This window comes from Bacillus rossius, chromosome 8, assembly GCF_032445375.1.
Source record: "Bacillus rossius redtenbacheri isolate Brsri chromosome 8, Brsri_v3, whole genome shotgun sequence".
Lineage (NCBI taxonomy): Eukaryota > Metazoa > Arthropoda > Insecta > Phasmatodea > Bacillidae > Bacillus > Bacillus rossius.
In genome coordinates, this window is record NC_086336.1 from 41,433,819 (window position 1) to 41,452,979 (window position 19,161).

General features: G+C 38.3%; 1 protein-coding gene across 4 annotated transcripts in view; it reads right to left on the reverse strand.

Annotated features, from left to right (window-relative positions):
- Positions 1 to 19,161, reverse strand: part of LOC134534802 (LIM/homeobox protein Lhx2-like) — an 818,703-nt gene that overhangs the window by 335,260 nt on the left and 464,282 nt on the right. Inside the window, exon 1 of one of the 4 annotated variants that reach the window (XM_063373393.1) lies at positions 7,504 to 7,768. The exons of the other annotated variants lie outside the window; for them this stretch is intronic. The gene's annotated coding sequence lies outside the window, so the exon portion shown is untranslated. Of the gene's footprint in view, positions 1 to 7,503; positions 7,769 to 19,161 lie in introns of those variants that run through there. 4 annotated transcript variants of the gene reach the window in all.

Below are 19,161 nucleotides of genomic sequence, written 5' to 3' on the forward strand. Positions count from 1 at the left end.
TCGACTGGCAATCAGCCTCCATTACACTTGCCCCTCGCTCCTGCGGTCGCATGCAAGGTTGTCTCCAAGAGAACACACATTTAATTCAAACAATCACGTAACCCGTGACTTCAAACTAATTTTGATCGAAAGGGGAATGTCAGGAGATGTGGCTTTCCCGCTTTTTAAAGCTCGTTTTCTTTTCGAGCGGAAAACATCTGCGAACACTTTCAATGATTATTGTTAATTTTTTTTTATGTGCAAACGTTTTAGCTTTCGGTCTACGGCATTTGATAGGAGCAAATATCTTGAATGGAATGGAAATGTGTATGTAACCACGGTGCTGCCATCTATGATTGATGGAGCGAACCAAAGTTCACAAAGCCAAAGAAAAACTTTATACTATATAACTGTTAAATTAATTTTATTAAGCTGGGTAGTATTTTAGCAAAATTCCTTGTCGAAAATCAGGCCCAAAGCAGGTGTTTAGTATTTTTTTATGTCTTTATTTTTTTCAATTTTGATCTGAGCCGTTTATTTATATAGTTTAACTTTTTCACTCTGCTACTCGAATGATTCGATAGTCGACGTAGTTGCTCCGGCAGCGAATTCTAGCGGCGGGTGCTGAAACTACATTGGATTTGCGTCATTAAATGCTGTTAAAAATACAATTTTCATATATTTATCACGTTCGGCGTTATTTTAAAGAATTCTACGTTAAAACAACGTCGAAGTTTCGCATCATAAGTGTATTTGCAACATGAGAACACATAAATTTGCTCGTTACCGAGGTTAGATGTTACACATCACTACGGGTACTGAAAGATTCGCTCACGTTTATTTTTTTTTAATTTTAAAGCATATTTAAAAACACGCCGCAGAGCAATCCCGAGCCAGCTAGATGGTAGTTACCTTAATTTTCTTTATATTAAATGCATAGTTTCAACGGGTTAAAACAAAGCGGGAGGGGGGCAGTAGCATTTTTCTAGCTTTTTATTGTTCAGGTGAAAGGCGACCTGCCGCTCTATCTTTTTTGGAGTGTGGTCTAATGCACGGGCTCGCGATCTATTAAATATGCATCAAACAATATAAAAAAATTTAAATTAATTTAATTTAAGTACCCAATAATTCTCTAATTTATTACGTTTCAGAGGCTGTTTGTTGGCAGTCACACGAGTGTCGAAAGTAATTACAGCTTCATGCCAGATCCAGATGCGGGTACATATCTATTGCGGACCTCGTGTCCAAGCACGGTAGAAACTTCTATGCCCAGCCCAACTCTTCTCCGGACCATCCTCTCGCATGCCATGCTCTACCATGCATGACTGAGCTTAGGGTCTATGCATGTTTCACCTGCGCCCAAACTAACTAATTAAAGTTCTAGAATTAAGACAGGGAAATCAGACAAGGCACGGCTGGCGAAACCCTCAAAATTAATCACACGATCCATGCTACCCTTTCCCGAATGGTTGGAAACCTCCAGCGTTGTTAAAGGCGTATAGGCAGAGACGGCCTGAAACGGAATTAAAAGAGAGTCTTCGCTAAACCAGACCACTTCAAAACCATGCACATTTGGAATAAGTATATGTTGGGGGGAAAAAAATGTAAAATCGGGCCCGGCCCAGTTGGGCTAGCAGCACGGGCACATGTCAAGAGGACTGCCGGAGGGGTGTCCGGGGGGGGGGGGGGGAGGTTGTCGAGAGCAACGAAGGCAAGCAAGTCCTGCAGGATCTCATCACCCGCCTATACAAAGCGCCCACCCATGCGAACCTCCCCATCTCCCTCACCTCGACGACTGGTTCAATGGTCAGCACAATCCCGAAAAACGAGCCCCAGAAAGGACCGCTAATACAGCTAATGGCGCATTTCTAAACGCGCCCCCCCTGGGCCCGGGGATTTGCTAGAGGGAAGGGGGGGGGGAAGTTGGAGGGAAAAAAAAGGAGCTACTAAACGAGAGTAAAAGGGAGAAGGAGGTAGTGGGTTGGTTGAAGTGGGGAGGATGAGGGGAGGTTAGGACGGTATTTACAAACCCTGAATTACGCGATGGTAAGCTACGGCTTGTGGACCAGGGAAAAAGGGAGGGGGGGGGGGGTGTTTCACTCTCCCCCTCCCAAGGCCTCTAGAGACCCCTCTCACGACAATACCAGACAAATGACAAATGAAATACGCAAATGAAGAATTGTCGGGAGTTGTGAACGATGGGGAAGGAGCGGAGTTAGAGGAGGAGTGTGGAGGGGGGAGGGGAAACTCGAGCAGTTCGCGAGACCTGCAGAACGTACCGGTGAAGAGCGGGGGGGAGAGGGAGGGGAGGGAGGTTCCTCCCGTGATTGCACGCAGGGGTTCTCGGCCCGAACCACGTCCTGTCGCTCGCCAGCGCCGGGCCGCGCCTGGTAATGAGAGATTGTTCAGCGGCCGACGCGTGGGAAAACTTCGCCGCTCGCCTGGTCCGCCTGCTACTCCAACCTTCCCCCCTTCTCCTCACCCCCGTCCGTCCCCCACAAAAACACCAACCAAATGCGCGACTTCCCGCGCCTCATTCCTTCGGCCGGGCGGGGATCCAAACAGTCCACATGAGGCCCGGGACATATCTAATAATATCGGCACACCGGCACACGAGAAAAGAAAAATCGATGTCTAACTTATTTTTGACTACATTGACACAGCACATACGGTGTGCAGAGCTTCAGAAGAAGAAAAAAAAAACACGCGATTTTAAAACTGCTCAAAGATAACCCTAGTGGTTCCGTTTCCGTATTTAGTTTTTTTAACTGTATTTTTATAGGAGTGAAAATGGCTAAGACGCGTGTTTTCATAATAATTTTTAGAAGTGAAAACACCTGGTACACCTTTATCTTTATTTCTCCGCCGTATTCTGTATCTCAAAGTAGCCCTAATGCTCGACGAGAACTATTGAGCCGCTTCAGTTCAGAACCTTGCGCTTAGAAGCAATACCTGATGTGTCGATGATCACCGTTACAGATGGCCGAAACGTCGAGGGTTTCAATGTTTTTTTTTACAGTGGCGTGTCATTATTGGTCCAGAAGCCAAGAGGTACGTCATGATTCTGGCCACAAAAGCTTATGGATTTGGATTTCTGGTTCGTTAGTCACGGAGAGATTTAGTGCCGCCCGCCCGGCCACAGGGCGTGTTCAGAATTCAATGACTTCACAGTGTGTTCACGTACACATTCCAGTGTCGCCACCCATAACGCCTGTGCTAAAAAGTGTTGGTCACAGAATCTGAGCTGTGCTGTGTCGATCTTTTCCACGACATTCCATGCTTCATTTCGGAATTGAAATTTCCGTGGTCCGGTAAATTACACCTGATCCTGTCTTTTTTTTTTTGTTTGTTTGTTTTGATAACAATAATAATATTGTAGTTTCCACAAAGTGGCTTACTAGTGACAAAACATGTTAATGTCAAAAAAAATGTTTTTAATTATTTTTCACCGTAAGGTATTTACATATCTGGCGAATTTTACTACGTAAGTTTTTTTTTGTTTTAATTAGACCATTAGAGACAAAGCTGGGAAACAGAGGAGGATTATATCGTGACTTGCGGTAAGGAACTATCTCACAATCTATCGGGAGCGATACATCGTGGAGAACATTAAAAAAAAACACATGATAGATAAAACCGGGATTTAAAAACGTGGCCTTTAGAATTCAAGTCCAATGTTCACGCAATTGCATTATCACACTCGTTATTTTCTTTTTAAAAAAACCTAGCATTAGCTTAATCTTGATATGAAAAAAAAATTCTATTGTAGGTATATATTTAACAATGCTTGATTATCTCACGCTTCACTCTAAATATGAAACAATTAAAATTCTTCAAATCACTATAATTTCACTTGCGAATTCAAAATGCAGCTGTTTCAGCATCAGGTTTTCTGAGAAATTCCTCTAATTCGCAGCAGTTTTAACAGTTCCATACTGTATGTGTTATCTAGGTAGCAGAGAGGTAAACTAATCTCTCTTTTCCGGATACCAAGTGCTTCAAGAGTACTGCGCAAATGTTACGACGTACCATTTGCATTGTACTTGAGCCATTTTTTTTAAATTAACAGTCGGGATTGTGGACGTCAATTATTATAGGTTTACCATTTTTCTTCTTCATATCTCTTAAGCAATAAAAAATGTGCAAGTTCGTTAGTCTAGCGTTCTGTAGTGGTGAGTTCAGGACCATATAATTATTCCCACGTGCATTTTAGAATTCTAAACCTATTCATAGTGTTAAAAATATGTCCGCACGCAAAACAAATAAATTAGTGTAATTAATTACCGTAGAAAATTGAACTTTTAATAATTTTACCATTATTATGTGCAAGTCTGGCGTTATTTTGAAGCACCGGTACTATATATAGAACGCTGACGACCTGACATTCTTTGTATACTTGCAGACACAGTAGATTACTTCATGGAGAGCCTAACTCGTTTCTGTGGTACGCTCGGTATTTATGGTACAACATACCTGAATTGCGATACACAGAAGTGGCCTTTATCGTACAATGGCTGTAAATAATCGAGAAGTTATCGTACGGTGCGTGTTTGCAAGGAAGAAATAATGGTACGTTCTCCAGGCCACCCTCACCTCTCCTCCTTCCCTCCACCCTCCTAAGTTTGGTCTGCAGCGATTATCTGCTGTTGACAAGCATGTTGTATAACGCCACGGCCGCCATTTTAGTAGTATTTGCTAGAAAACTGCCTTCTTCTTCTTCTGCTGGGATGAATCCACTACGCCACAATCCTAGCCAAACATCCGGAACAATTCCCAATCACACGTATCTGAACTGAAACGCAGTATTTATTGTAAGTCTCTCTGTATCGAAGCTGTCCTGTGCCAATTCATGGAACGGGAAACTGTTATTTTAAAAAAATATATAAATTAATATTCGCGCTGCCAAACCCTAACGATTAGTAATATCTACTGTACTAAAAAAAACAAGAACAAAGAGTGAGTAGCCACCACTCGCGTTAGAAATGGAACTTCAAAATTCAATGATCTGCTTGAACGATGAAACAAAATATTCAAGAATTATTTTGAGCGATATAACTGAACATTATATTATAGAATGGAGGTTCAAACTGGAGGTTTTAAAAAATGTGACAAACAAGGCTTATAAAAACCTGCAAAGGATCTTACAGCTTCTCTACTTTAGTAGTTATTTCCCCTACTTTAAAAAAGTTTCGCTCTGATGAGTCATTGACTCAAATTACCCTACCGATTGTAAAGAAGAATCACTTCGAATCAATCGCGAGAATGTATTCCTTCACAGTAATTTTCGCAGGCATGAAACAACTAACTTGGGGCGCGGGCTTTCGGCATCTAGTGGACACACGTCTCTGACGAAAATAAATACATGATTTTATTGTATTTTCCGTTCCTAAAACTCTAGTCATAACATTAAGCCCCCAAGATACTTGGTGTGTTAAGATTTAAAATGTTGGAATGTCTTTGGTTGGTAATTTTTCCGGCATAAAAGTATAATTTAAAAACTGGCGTTTGACTCTTAGATTTTTTAACTATATTTTGTCACTGCGTTTCCCGTGAGGCACACAGAAAAAAAAATCTGTATTTTTTTTTACAAAAGATTAATTTGTAAACCAGTTGCCAAAAAAAAAAGTTTGTAATACTAGAAGAAATATATTGTGTCTTTGAACAACATATGGCTATAGGTATTTTTTTGCATGTATGAAGTACGTTTTTGGAATTAATACTGAGTATTTCTTACGAAAATTTGCAATAATTTTATATTTTAGTTGATGTTACATTCAATAATAATTCTTTTCACTCTGGAATAGATAATCGAGTATTAAACAATTGGACTTTTTTTTACCGTCCTTATTTATATGCGCAGATAATACTGGAAAGCTATTCAGGGAACGGTTTACAAATAACCTCAACTATTGGAGGTATTGGGACAACACAAAGCATAAATGCCCGGGTAAGAATGTGAACACAGTATTGCTGCGAACACTATTATGTATGAAGTGATAAAACTGTTTTCATGTAAATGTAAAAATTTAAAAATATATGTAATTTTGCATTAATATTTCTTCTTTTACAAATATATGTATGTATATATAAATAGTGCAGTTCCAAATGATGCTGCGTGTGCGGTTTCGTCCAGAACTGACATTCGTGAGGAGGTGAGGTACAAATGTGAAATATCTTTCTGGATCACCCTACTGCTTTGATGGGATACAAGCGGGAGTGAATAATCATGGCTAATTAGTAATCAGCGTGTTGAAATGTTTCCGTGCAAATAGCTGGGATTCCATTAGCGCCGTTTTATACGTCACATTTTCCCATCGCGGCGTCGTGTTTGTTTTTATCAACAGCGTGCCGTATAATTATTAATATAATTTGCTGCAATAATTGTTTCCCGCGGATTGCTCCCATACAGTTATCGTAGCGACAATTCACGTTCCGGTTGAATTTTATAATTGCCTCTTAACTGCTCATTACGAGACTGATTGATGCATACCATTATTCGTGATTGGCCTGGTTTGGAATAGAGAGATAAATTAAATAATATGTAACATTTTTCTCGTGAAGTTATAACGGTGCCATTATATCATAGTGATAATTATTATAGGCCTACGCTTGCATTTTATTGTAAACACTAGCTGTACCGGCAACGCATTGCTGTGGCTCAGCCTGTTTAAAAAGAAAAGAAAGAATGGAGAAAGCACACATTTTTTTGTAATTTGTTTGAAGTAGGTACACATATACAGAGCATCACTCTCTATATCTCTCTCTATATATGTCCATCTATACTTACTTCATTTCTCTCTATATATAATCTCTCTTTCTATATATACATATAGGTACCTCCATATTACTGTTATCTCTCTATGTATTTTTTCTATATTTCAACCTATCTCCCTATCTATATCTCTACATCTCTCTATACATCTATATTGTCACGCACGTTTACAAATCTTAAACTAAAATAGAATCAATAAAATAATTTAATAAATATTCCAATTGAAATCAATCAAATCAAATGTCAAATAAAATCCATCGAAAACTATATCGAGGTTTCTTTAACTTCCTTGGGGTGGGGGGGGGGGGGGGGTATCGTAACTCTGAACATACTCGCTTGGCTTCATACTTATAGTTTGCGAAAGGCATTAATAACAATTACTCTTAACTTACTAACATACTTTAACGTACCTAGGATCGAAGTGAATAGGTTTGTCATCCCGTACAGGATGTCTGGTGAGAGATAAATTAAAGGAGATTTTGAAAAATAACTTTGTACTAAATGAAAATGATTTTATTTTCAAATTTAAAGAAGCAAAATCAGTCTTACAGAACATTTACAGATCGTGATTAAAAATGCAACGACAACAATCTCTTCAGTACTTGACTACTGAGCGACCATACAAGAGAGAGAGAGAGAGAGAGAGAGAGAGAGAGAGAGAGAGAGAACTTACTAGCTCTTCCCTAATCCTTCCGAATACATTACACCATAATTTATAATTAAAATTAAAACAAAGATAATTCAATACTCACATTTTCCAATAAGCAGAACAATTCTCGATCCATTACTTTAAAACTAACGTGGGGGCCTCTCTTGCACTTGACAACCCGAACGAACATTACATTTCCAAACTAGGACTCTTAACAACTCGTGACCCCTGACGAGAGGCATAGCCTCCGCCAGAGTGAGCTTAAAGACGATTACATTACGATCTAACTAAACGACTCGTTACCACTGGAGAGAGACATAGCCCCCGCCAGAGTGAGCTTAAAGTCAAACTACATCCCGAACTCAGCAACTCGTTGCCATAGCCTCCGCCTGAGTGAGCCCCGAGATAACACTCACTTGCGCTTAAATTCGCGCGCACCGCCGCGCCTACCATAACAAACTCTGGTTATTGAAGTCACATTTACTAAACAACTAACCAGGACAGCTGAGAAGGCTACCCCCCCTCTACCCAGACGTGCAGGCCACACCGGGCGGCCTGTTACGACAGCGCGCGGCCGAACAAACAAACTACCAAAAAAATGTGCGATCTGCAAGCCAGCATTGCGCAGCGCCGGCCCCGTGCCCCGATTACATGGTCACGCCACTTGCGCCGACGAGTGAACAGAGCAGCCAGCCCAGAGTCCCATCAGCAAAGCCCCCAAATTTGATTTCAAAAACCCTGCAAAATTTCGAACCGCGACAATATATACCTCGTTCTATCTTTCTATATCTCTATACACCTGTATATCTCCATCTCTATTTCTCTATAACTTTCTCTATCTCTCTATACCTTTCTCTATCTCTCTATGTCTATATATATATATATATATTTACAAAACTGAAGACGAACACACAAGCATTCATTTATATATATTTACCTATCTGCTTTTTTATCTATCTTTATACCTGACACAGATGTGACATAGGTATGTAAAAACACGCGCGTTTTTGAATGAAACGTTGTGTCAAAATTTCAAAGCAATCTGTGAAGAACTTTGGGAGATTTAAGATTTTGAACGAACGTTTACTTTTTTATGTATGTTTCATTTATATGTTCTATTCTTATAACAGTATGTATTTATTCATTATTTAATTATAAACTTAAATTTCTCTTTCTAAATAGTATGAGTATATACACATATATACATAATATTTTACCGCAAATGTGATCGTCAACATTCGTGGATGCTACTAAAGCCATACCTACAGGTCGAATGTTACACCTACATTAATTCAAAATAAACCTTTTTTTTTCTTTTTATTGTTAAAGGCCAACTATTTGCAGAGTCAACTAATGTCTTTGTTTACACAACGGATTATTTACTTAACGAAAGCATGCGAATAACTAACATATGTATAAGCATAATACATATTTAAACTTTGGAGTTAAGTGATTTACCTACTAATCAGTACAATAAAACATAAAAAATATTTAAAACATTTATTCTTATCAAGACACGGGATAGAAATTTGAGATTGTTATAAAAAGGTATTAATTGTTTTATTTCAAATTCCGGCTTATCCTGGTTGTCTCTACTACACCTTTTGAATGATGGGTTCCGTTGTTTGTCCGGGGGGGGGGGGGGGGGGAATAGAGTGAGAGAGAGAGAGAGAGAAATGTTTCGTTGGTAAATAGATATGAGAATGCCGCCGCCATGAATTTCTAGAATGCAATTTTGTCCCCTCTTTTGCCACCCAAACAGAGTGGAATTAACTTAAGACGCGTCAATAATCATCCCACAGCAATTTTTCGGTGGATTTCTCAAAATGTTTGTCGTCATTCAGCGGCGGACACAAGAATATATTTCGAGAGGGGGCTTCAAAAATAATAAAATAAGAATTCTTGTTTTTGGAAACTTACGTCGACAGAGTACGATTGAACAGTTAGTTTCATTAGCTATCTGTCTTCTCAACATGAATTACTGCATTTGCAGTTAGCATTTCCAGGTGTTCTAACAGTTCACCTTACATCACAAAGAATAACATCCTTTCTCCACCGAAACCTCCTAAAAATTTTTATAACCTCAGGGGGGAAGAGAAACATTCCCCATAACGCCCCCCCCCCCCCCCCTTTTTTCGTTCAATCGGGCCATTCCAAGAGTCCGGCACTGTTAAGACATTTATTGAAAGTCTTATTTGGAAATATAATTGACCAAAAAGTGTCTTCGCGGACGGTTATAAGTTTTAAAAAAGTGATGTCACTTTTTATGTCTGATATTCAAGTCAATTTGTTTACACAGAAGAATGTGACATCTTTGTTGGAAAATAGAAATTTAATGATGACCTCATGCGTGTAAGACAAGATAAAAATTGGGCGTGTACGTACGTAATTGCGTAAGAAGTAATGCATCTTTTTTAAATTTAATTCACTAAATTATTTTGAAATTAATAGTTACAAAAAAATTATCAAAATTTGGTTGCATAATCTTTGTTAACAGAAGAAAAATATTTTACAGCATACTGTATGTATAGTTAATTATGTGTCAATACCTATACCTATAAACTGAAGTACCCAAATGGGCTTCATGCAGTGTAAAGAGACTTATTTTTATAGAGAAAGTAATTTGAGTTTTAAAAAAATGTAATGTTTTATTTCATGATTTTTAAATACTGGTGGCTATAAAATACGAGTAGATTTTTTTGTCTTAACCTATTACAAATATTAATTTGGCTCACTGATTTGTTTTATATGTCACCTAATGTTCACGTAAGCGAATGTATACAGGTAATGACTCCACACGTGATCGGCTATCTGGATGACTACGGCACGTGGGTATAGCACAAAAGCGCATGCGCTTAGTAATTCATCGTGTTAAAAATTTCGTTCCTGGTGAGCGCATTTCCGTTGCTTACTAAAATGTCATCCTCAACGCGCCCACAGAATTATAACTTCATTTCCGACGATCCGTTAGTCAGATTATTGGTGTTCCCAAAGCACTTATTCTACAAAGGGAACAAATAAACCTTAGGCTAGGTTTCCCTTAGTGGTACAGCTCATGAACTGGAGTTTTATACCACACAGGTTTCCGCACCATCTGGCTTATGCGAGGCAAACAAAACATATGAGTCCAGCTCATAACGCGAGGAAACCCGACAAGGGGATCATTCTTCATCCACCCCTTGCACGAGTCAAAAGCATCTGCGGTGATAAAAGGACCCACTTACGTTCAGTTGATCTCAAATGTGTCTTTAATTTTCCCGGACGTAATGGATTCAGATCTGCCAGTGTTATTACGACGCGATACTGAGAACGAAGCAGTCGCCTAACTTGCGTCGGAATGCATGCGTCCGCAATGGTAAGGGGGGGGGGGAGGGGGGAGGCTCTTGACCTGGCCACACCCTCTAGACAGGGACAAGCCAGTCCATTGTGCGGACGACTGGCCATTAAAACAGTAATAACACAGTGTCTCTCGGCGCGGCCGACAGATGGCTGCCTCGATGATCAGGGGACACTGATCAAAGATGTAACAGCTTCTCTCTAATTAAGACATTTTCAGCCCCTCACCCCAACTAGATTTTCCTTTATTCTTTTTTTTTCTCTCTCTCTCTCTCCCCTCTCCTCCTCGTCCCCCTTTCTTCCACTCCTGGCTTCATCTTCCGATTCATTTCCTCTTGGCTCTTGTAAATTAATAACGTTCCCGGTGACGCTACGCACTACCAAAAGGAAGAAAAAAAATATACCGATTACACTTCATTAATCTACGATGAGTTGTAGCTGGCGTCTTTAATTAGTTCATAAACAGTTGCATCTGGCGTTAATATATTGGCATCGTGTCTGGAAGCTGTCAGGTCTAAGCTAATTGGGAGTTTTAAATAGTGTTATTATTTAAAATAATAAGTATTTCCGAAACACTATAGAAGAATAATTACGTGAATGCATGCCAGTGTAAAGATCGTTACTGTAGCCTTCATACTTCAAGTATGTGAGGATTGGTTTTAATGGCTGAGGTCTGAAGTTAAACTTTTTATATATTAATATAAATTTAAAATGTAAGAGTATCTAAGCTAGAATTATTTTAGTACAGCAAATTTTATTTCATCTTCCAAAACAAGACCTTTGATCAGAATATTTTACTTTCCAATTTTGACAGGAAGTAATTTTACGCTACTCGCTTCAAAATCACTCACGGTTCAGTGTTTAAAACCATTCAAAACATTATTATACAGTAAAACAAAACTGTTTACATTTTTTGTTGTTACCCTGGACTAAAAATCTAGATCAACCAGTGTATAAATACTTTAATTTTAAAAATATCCACATCCGATATTACTTATAATGCGTCGTAAAACTAATGCCAGAAGCGCCAAAGACCATCGCATTTGTCGAAACCTCTCAAACGAAGCCAAAACAAAACAATAAGAAAGTAGATTAATGCTAAGTGTCTTATATGATTTCATTTAAAACAATTATTTCTTTAGCGTGTTGAAAGAGCTCACGTTAATATTTCGTAATCAGTTACGCAATGATGATTTTTAGTATGTAAAATTAGATAAGTTTTCTTAAATAATATTCTTTAAAAAAATAACCTTAATGGTTGTAATGTTTTCGTCATTTAAAAAGAACGCTTTATGAATTAAATTATTAAAAAACAATACTATATATTAAAATAAAATTTACCCGAATTGTCATAATTAGGTGAGCTACACATATGATTTCAGATTAGTATTTGCGGATGTATTTACTTATCTGAATAACAGCAACAAAATGTTCTCCTGTGATACAGCAACTATTTTACATCGTATATTCCAAAGAGTTTACAGAGTATATAAATTCCTAGGCGCGAATCCCTAGAAGGTTTTATTAGGCAAAGGGCCAAACTTTTGATCTTTACGTTTATTGAAATTGCATGATGTTTTCCACTACTAACTTTACTGCTACACGATGGTGGAAATAACAGTTTCTTTCTGTGATATAACTTTACAAAAATGTGGGGGCTTAATCTAGGTACGATAATGTTCCTAAAATTAAACTTACAGAAATTAGCAATAAACACGTTTTCTAATTTCACTTTCAAGAGTGAATGCTGTCATTAGAAAGTACTTAATTGTACATATCGTTATTCAATTTATAAATTTATGGATCACAAGAGTTTGCAATTTACCTGTATTATTGGCCAGTATTTGTATTGGTTAGTGGTTTTATACCTATAGTATTTAAAAAAACCTTTGTATAACCGAACAAAATACAGATATTTCTTCACTTAAATTTAAGAACTAACTGTATGAGAATGAAACGTTTAGAAACTTGATCTCCAGGATGCTTGGCATTTCGTTTCTTAATTTTAGTATTCATATTGATATTTGTCCCCCTTGATAAATAGTAATTATCGCGATAAAGAAATGTCGCCGTTATATCGTCTTAAATGTCAAAACAGGCTCCTATTACGCAACGCCGCTAAGGTCGAGTAGATGACAATAATAATTGGCTGAAAGCTAGCGTCGTTCATGTTCCTGCTGGCCTTGGTAATACAACTAATGTAGAAGGATATCTTCTATGTCATAAACTGGGTTTTGTGGTATGGCGAGTGACTCTCTTGTAATATCAGTTCCTGTGCGTGACATGATGCTTTTGTGGTATGTATAAACATGTTCCACTAAATATTATGATAATGATTTTGCAGAAAAATAGTTTTTTAGTTCAACAAGGCTATATATGCGTGACAAAAAAAAATCTTGCTTTCACTAACAAACCACTTACTGGTACATTGAAACATAATTTTTGTTGACAACATACAATTTTGGTTGAGTCTACTGACAAAAATACTTCGTGCCATCCACTATAACTATTCACAAATTCACAAATTCACGCACCCCCCCCCCCCCCCCTCCTCCGCAAATGTTTTTTCTTTCAATTATAATAAAATAATTCCGAGAAATAGTTACTAAATAAAACACATTAAAATACATTGAAATGTTAGGGCACATAAAATGCATTCTAAATGATTGAAAGTGGCAACTAAATAACAAATTATTATTTTCAACAACTTACGTATATTAAATGAAATATTTGGCTATTCCTGACAAAATTATTTCTTTCTCTAAATTATATATTTGATTTTTCAACCTATTAATGTTTTTTTTTTGTTAGTAGAAGTTTTTATTATTTAAAAATTACACGCAACCTTGTACAATATTTAGCTTTAAACGTTACATAATTGTTTATGTTATTTGAAAAAAAAATGGGTTCGTGTTCCCACGTACGCGCGTTAGAAGTTATACTTACTTGGTGTAATAAACAACAAATTTAATATTTCATGCTAATAATTAATAGAAATAAAATAATATAAAGACTACAGTGATATTATGAATACGGTTGGTTAAGTATAAATTTAATCAATTAAAGAAATGAAATAATTATTCAGAAACTAATTTTAACATAAACACGTATATGAAATTAATTATTTAATTTAGTAAAATAATCGAGACAAATTTTGATTATTATTAATGAAAATAAATAAACTTTTGAACGATTATCCCATTTTTAAGTAATTTTTATTTATTAAATAAGAATGCAATAATTTATAATCCAAAAAAAAAAGATAAATACGGGAATATAACCTCGCTAATATAAACACACTTGAAAAAAGTTTATAAACATAATTTTTATCACTAATATTGTCAATTAATAAATTTTTTCATGGTATGGACCAGTATAAAATATCAATCACTTAAGTATAATATTTAACAGTACACATATAAATTTTATAGGTATGTAGCTTTTTTGTATGTAGCCTTTCTTCATCCTATGAAAATTTCGTTGCATTGTGCGTGCGCATCGTAAACATTCAACGCTCATCATTTTTTCATGACGCGCCTAAAGAAGTATAACTTCAAAAACAACCTTTTCAACTGATTACGCAGTAAGCCATAAACTAATATATAGGTATACTATTTATATAATAATTTATCAAAAATACATTTAGGTTGCACCCGGTAAATATTAGTTTTTCCACCAATGCTAAAACATTATGGCTTGAGGTCTATATTTTCGATTTATTTTGCAGTGGCAGCAAAATAGCTCCGCTTTACCTGAGCGGCAGAGTTCAAACAAGCGTTTCGTTGACGAAATGAACTTTTCTCTTCAGAAAACCTCCCTCTCTGACCAAGGGCGTCACCAGCCGATGGCTTAGAGGGGGGGGGGGGGGCAATTTGTGGGAAAAGTATGTATTTTTTGTGCATTTGGCTACATTATTTTATATCTATAAGGCTCTAGGGGAGGTACAACTGCCCCCCTTACCCCCCCCCCCCCCCTCCTGGCGACGCCCTTGTCTCTGACGGACAGCTGAAAAGACCACGTCTGTCATCCAACAAAGAAACGCCATGTGTTCGCTGTTCGCAAATTACCCCTGGCCAGCTTCCCTTGGCAGCCCTCGGTATAGGACACTCGGGGAGATTATACAGCTTTGCGACAGGAATGACGGCTGCGTGACCGTGGAACACGTGCCGGAAGCGCACATCCTGCAGGGCAATAGACGACCGCAATTCATACGTTCTTTAAATGTTTCATATAACGCAATGGGGAATTTTGATCCAATACAAGTTCTTTGGACATACGCCATTGCAGTTTTGCACTGTATGTCATGGACGCAAATTAAGAATAAGAAATGAATAAACATAAACCCACAGAGAACAAGCCTAAATCAGCTGATGTCAAACAGATAAACACAACGATGAACCTAAACAGATATTTGGAGATGCTTAAACGTAGCGCCAATAATAGAACTGGTTTATAAACTACGCAACTTTCTTGCATTTTGGCTTGCGTTTCCGAATGCCATATTTGAAAAGACGTTTTTTTTTTTAAAGACGCAGACGTTATGTGCATAGAAGCCCACGATGTTCATGTTCACGCTTGTTTCAATCCGTGAAAATAAAGTAGTACTTTTAAATTAAGGAGTCCGCCTAGGCAGGGGAGTATGTGCGTTAAAATGAGGCGGGATGAAAAGCGCGACGCTCGCTGGTGCTTCTAGCGCGGTGTCGCCTCTGAACTGGCGCGCAGTCTTCTCGTCGTGCGTAGGACAACTATGAGATTTGAGCGGTTACCGTAACATTAAATGGCATATAAATGAAGGTAAAGGTGTAATGCAAGTCCCTTAAGTTCCTTCAAGAATCTGTACCGGTTGTTTCATGCCTACAAATCACACTGAAGACACGCCTTTTAGCCATTTTAACTCTTTTAAAAGAACAGTTTAAAAACTTAATTTGAAATGAAAAGTACTTTCCGGCCTTTAATCGAATTCTTAAATGCCTTTTCAAACTCACCCCACTCGGATATCTTGAGTAGTTTTTTAAATCTCGTTTTTTTCCTGAAGTTCTGAGCACCGTATGTGTGTCCTGGTAGGCGGGGGGTTATTGACAATTTCTTTCATTCTCATGATAAATATGAATCACGAAAAGAAGCTTGTGGCAAAATTTTATCTTCTACCGTTTTACAATTTTAACTTATAGGATTGGTGACGTCTTGCTACTTGCGCGCTTTTAAAAAACGACCGTGAGTTGTTTGCGTGTTGCATGGTTTGCTTTCGTTGCGTAGTTTTAATAAACCCGGCCGCGTCGTTGCGTTCAACGTCGCAGGTCCACGTCACCGTTAGCAAATAGGTACACACTCGTAAAGTCTCGAATGACATCGGCAAACGAAGAAATTTTCCTTTGTGGCAAATTTGCCGCGTCACGGTTTGAGATCAGCTGGTTCTGAAAGTTCCTGTCGGGTGCAGATCGCGCCCGCTGACGAGGAGGGGGGGAGGGGGAGAAAAAAAACGTAGATGGGTTGGGGGGGGGGGGGGTGAGAACCAGTCCTCAGCCTCCCGTCGTTAGCCCGCGTGATCCCCGTCGCGGGAGGCCACGCCCACCTCTCGGAGGACGTGATGATGAGGTCATCCACATCGGGAAGAGCGTCGGTGGGGCGTAACGAGCCCGACGGGTCCTCGGCGGCTTCGAGACGAACTAATTAATCTCTGACCCGCCCTCCCTCCTCCACCCCTCCCTCCTTTTCAACCCTCTCCCCCTCCTCTGCGGACCGCCGTCGACGAGCCTGCATCAGCGGCGGAGTGGGTGTCCCCCCTCCACCATCCTTCGAACACGCTGTACCGGGCCCGATATTACAGTTTCGACGTTATTGATGCACAATACGCACGCCAATTAGCTCGAGTTGTTCGCATCGAGACTGGTAATGGAGAAGGGAGTGGTAACTCCCCCTCCCCCCCTCCTTTTTTTTTTCCACGTTGATTAAACCTTGGACGGAGCCGCGAACCAAGGACCCGTCCAGAAAGAGGCGGAGCCCGGCCGCGGTGTCGGACAACCTGACACTCCATTAATCACGGCCGCTAATGAACCACTTTGAGACTACAAAAAAAAAAATACATTTACAAAGAACAAAGATCCAAAAGATTAAAAAACAAAAAAAAAACAATATCTTGCCGGCCGGATGAGCGAGGGTATAAAAAAACAATTATAAATAAAGTAAACCGAAATGATCTCTTCCTCGTGACCGCACGATGCCGAATGGCCCGGGACTAAACTGGATATTAATTTATGGTTACAAGGAGACTAATTATTAAAACCCGCCCTGTATCGAGTTACGAGGACCATTACTCCTCCAGTTTTACGAACGAGGGGCCGATGATGTCTGTCGGAGCCGACGGAGCGTATAGCTGCTCGCGCCGGCCACGTAAATCTAGCTCACTCTAAAAATTTGTCAATTAAAAAAAATTCAAGACACGATATATATATCCAGGTGTCTTGAAACACTTCGCGGTAACTAAACAAAAAGAATCTAACTATTTCATGCGATCTTTCACATCATTTTCGTAAATTGTGACCACTTATTGCAGCACCGGCATCGCTTGAAAATGTAATTTTTTTTTTTAATGAACGGGACAAATTTTCGATGTAGTGTCAGTAAAATTTAGTGAATACGACGAAAGAAGGAACTATCGACATGCATATTGAAACATTAAAGTTAGTTGCCATCCTCTGCAGTGTAGCAATCAGTGAATTTATTTTCCAACGAAAGGTTTACCAAAGATTTACTGCAGTGATTTAACTTATATTTTTTAATCATTCACTTAAAATATACTGTAACGTATAAAGTTTTTATTGCATCCTCACCAATAGCCATCTTAAAGGAGAATTGTAGTTTGATATTTAAATATGTTTACTTTAATTAAATTCCTTCTTCTAGGATTTAAATAGTATCTAAACTTTTGGGTATGGTTTATTAGATACACTATAAAAATTAATTTGATGGGCTTAAGAGTTCAACAGAATGCTTTGAAAATTATTTTTTTACAATAATAGTTTTGTTAAAAATTAAGTTCATACATTTTTACATTTATCGATTTTTGCATAAGATTAGGTACACTAGATTCTTACTACCGGTTGTCAACTTTAAAATAATTCTCTACGTGTCTGAAAGCACGAGAACTGAAGTAAAATCTAATAAAAGAACGGTTAACTACGTATGAATCTACTTGCAGTGTGGTTAGAGAGGCCTTATTTGCAAACCACTAACACGCGCTTTCCACGATACCACATGAATATATTTACAAACTTTTGACATAACAACAGAGGCACTCAGAAAATATTTTCTGTACTTTTACAAAATATTCCTTTGGAAACATTTTTGCCAAGAAATCGTTTTTAATACTACAAGAAATATATTTTAACTTTTTACAACACATGTCTATGGTTATTTTGCATATATGGAATACGTTTTCGAGGTAATACTGAACAATTCTTACATAAATTGGCGCATTAATTTTTTTTATTGGTGTTTCATTTTAGCACAATTATTTAAACCATGGAAAAGATAATATAATGTTTAAAAATTGGAATTTATTTTTTTTATTATTCATAATAAAGCTTATTAATATGTGCAATTAACACTGGAAAGCTATTCAGGGAACGGTTTTCAAATAACTTAAACTATTGGAAGTACGGGATCAACACAAAGCATAAATGCCCGGGTTAGAACCCGGTAACCCAGTATTACTGAGAATTCTATTTTGTAGTGATTCAGTTGTTTTTCAATAAATGTAAAAATTAAACATATATATATATCTGTAATTTTACATTACTTTTTTTTCTGTTCCATTTATAGGGGGAAAAAATGTACAGTGTAGGCGACTGTCTAATCTGAGACGAGTGACGGGACGCAGACTATAGCGGGTCGCAGGCGGCGGAACACGTGTAGAGGTGCAGAGGTGTAGAGGTGTGGTGTAGAGGCGTGCGGGACTGCCGCGGCCGGACCGCACTAATGAGCCGTCGGTTATCAGTTAATTAACGAGGTTGGGTGGGAGGGACCCAGCCCCCGTCTGTCCTCCCCGCGAGGCTGGATCCAGTGCTGCCAGTCCACCCAACAAGATCATCCCGAGTTTAATCCAGGGTATTTCCCCCGTTTGGCCGCGAAATGTCCCACAGCACGTGGACGGGGTGTTTTTTTTTTATTTATTTATTTAATTGGTTCAAACATTTTCCCGCCCACCGGTGGGGCTATTATACACAGAAAAAAAAATTTACTCTGTACTTTAACAAAAATATTAGTTTGGAAACGATTAGCCGAGATGCAGTTTGTAATGCTACAAGAAAGATATTGTAAATTGGTGCAACACATGGCCATGGTTATTTTTTTCATGTATGAAACCAGCTGCAGTACCCGGCGTTCAAAACTAAAGTTGACGAAGTTTGAAACTAACATATTATTA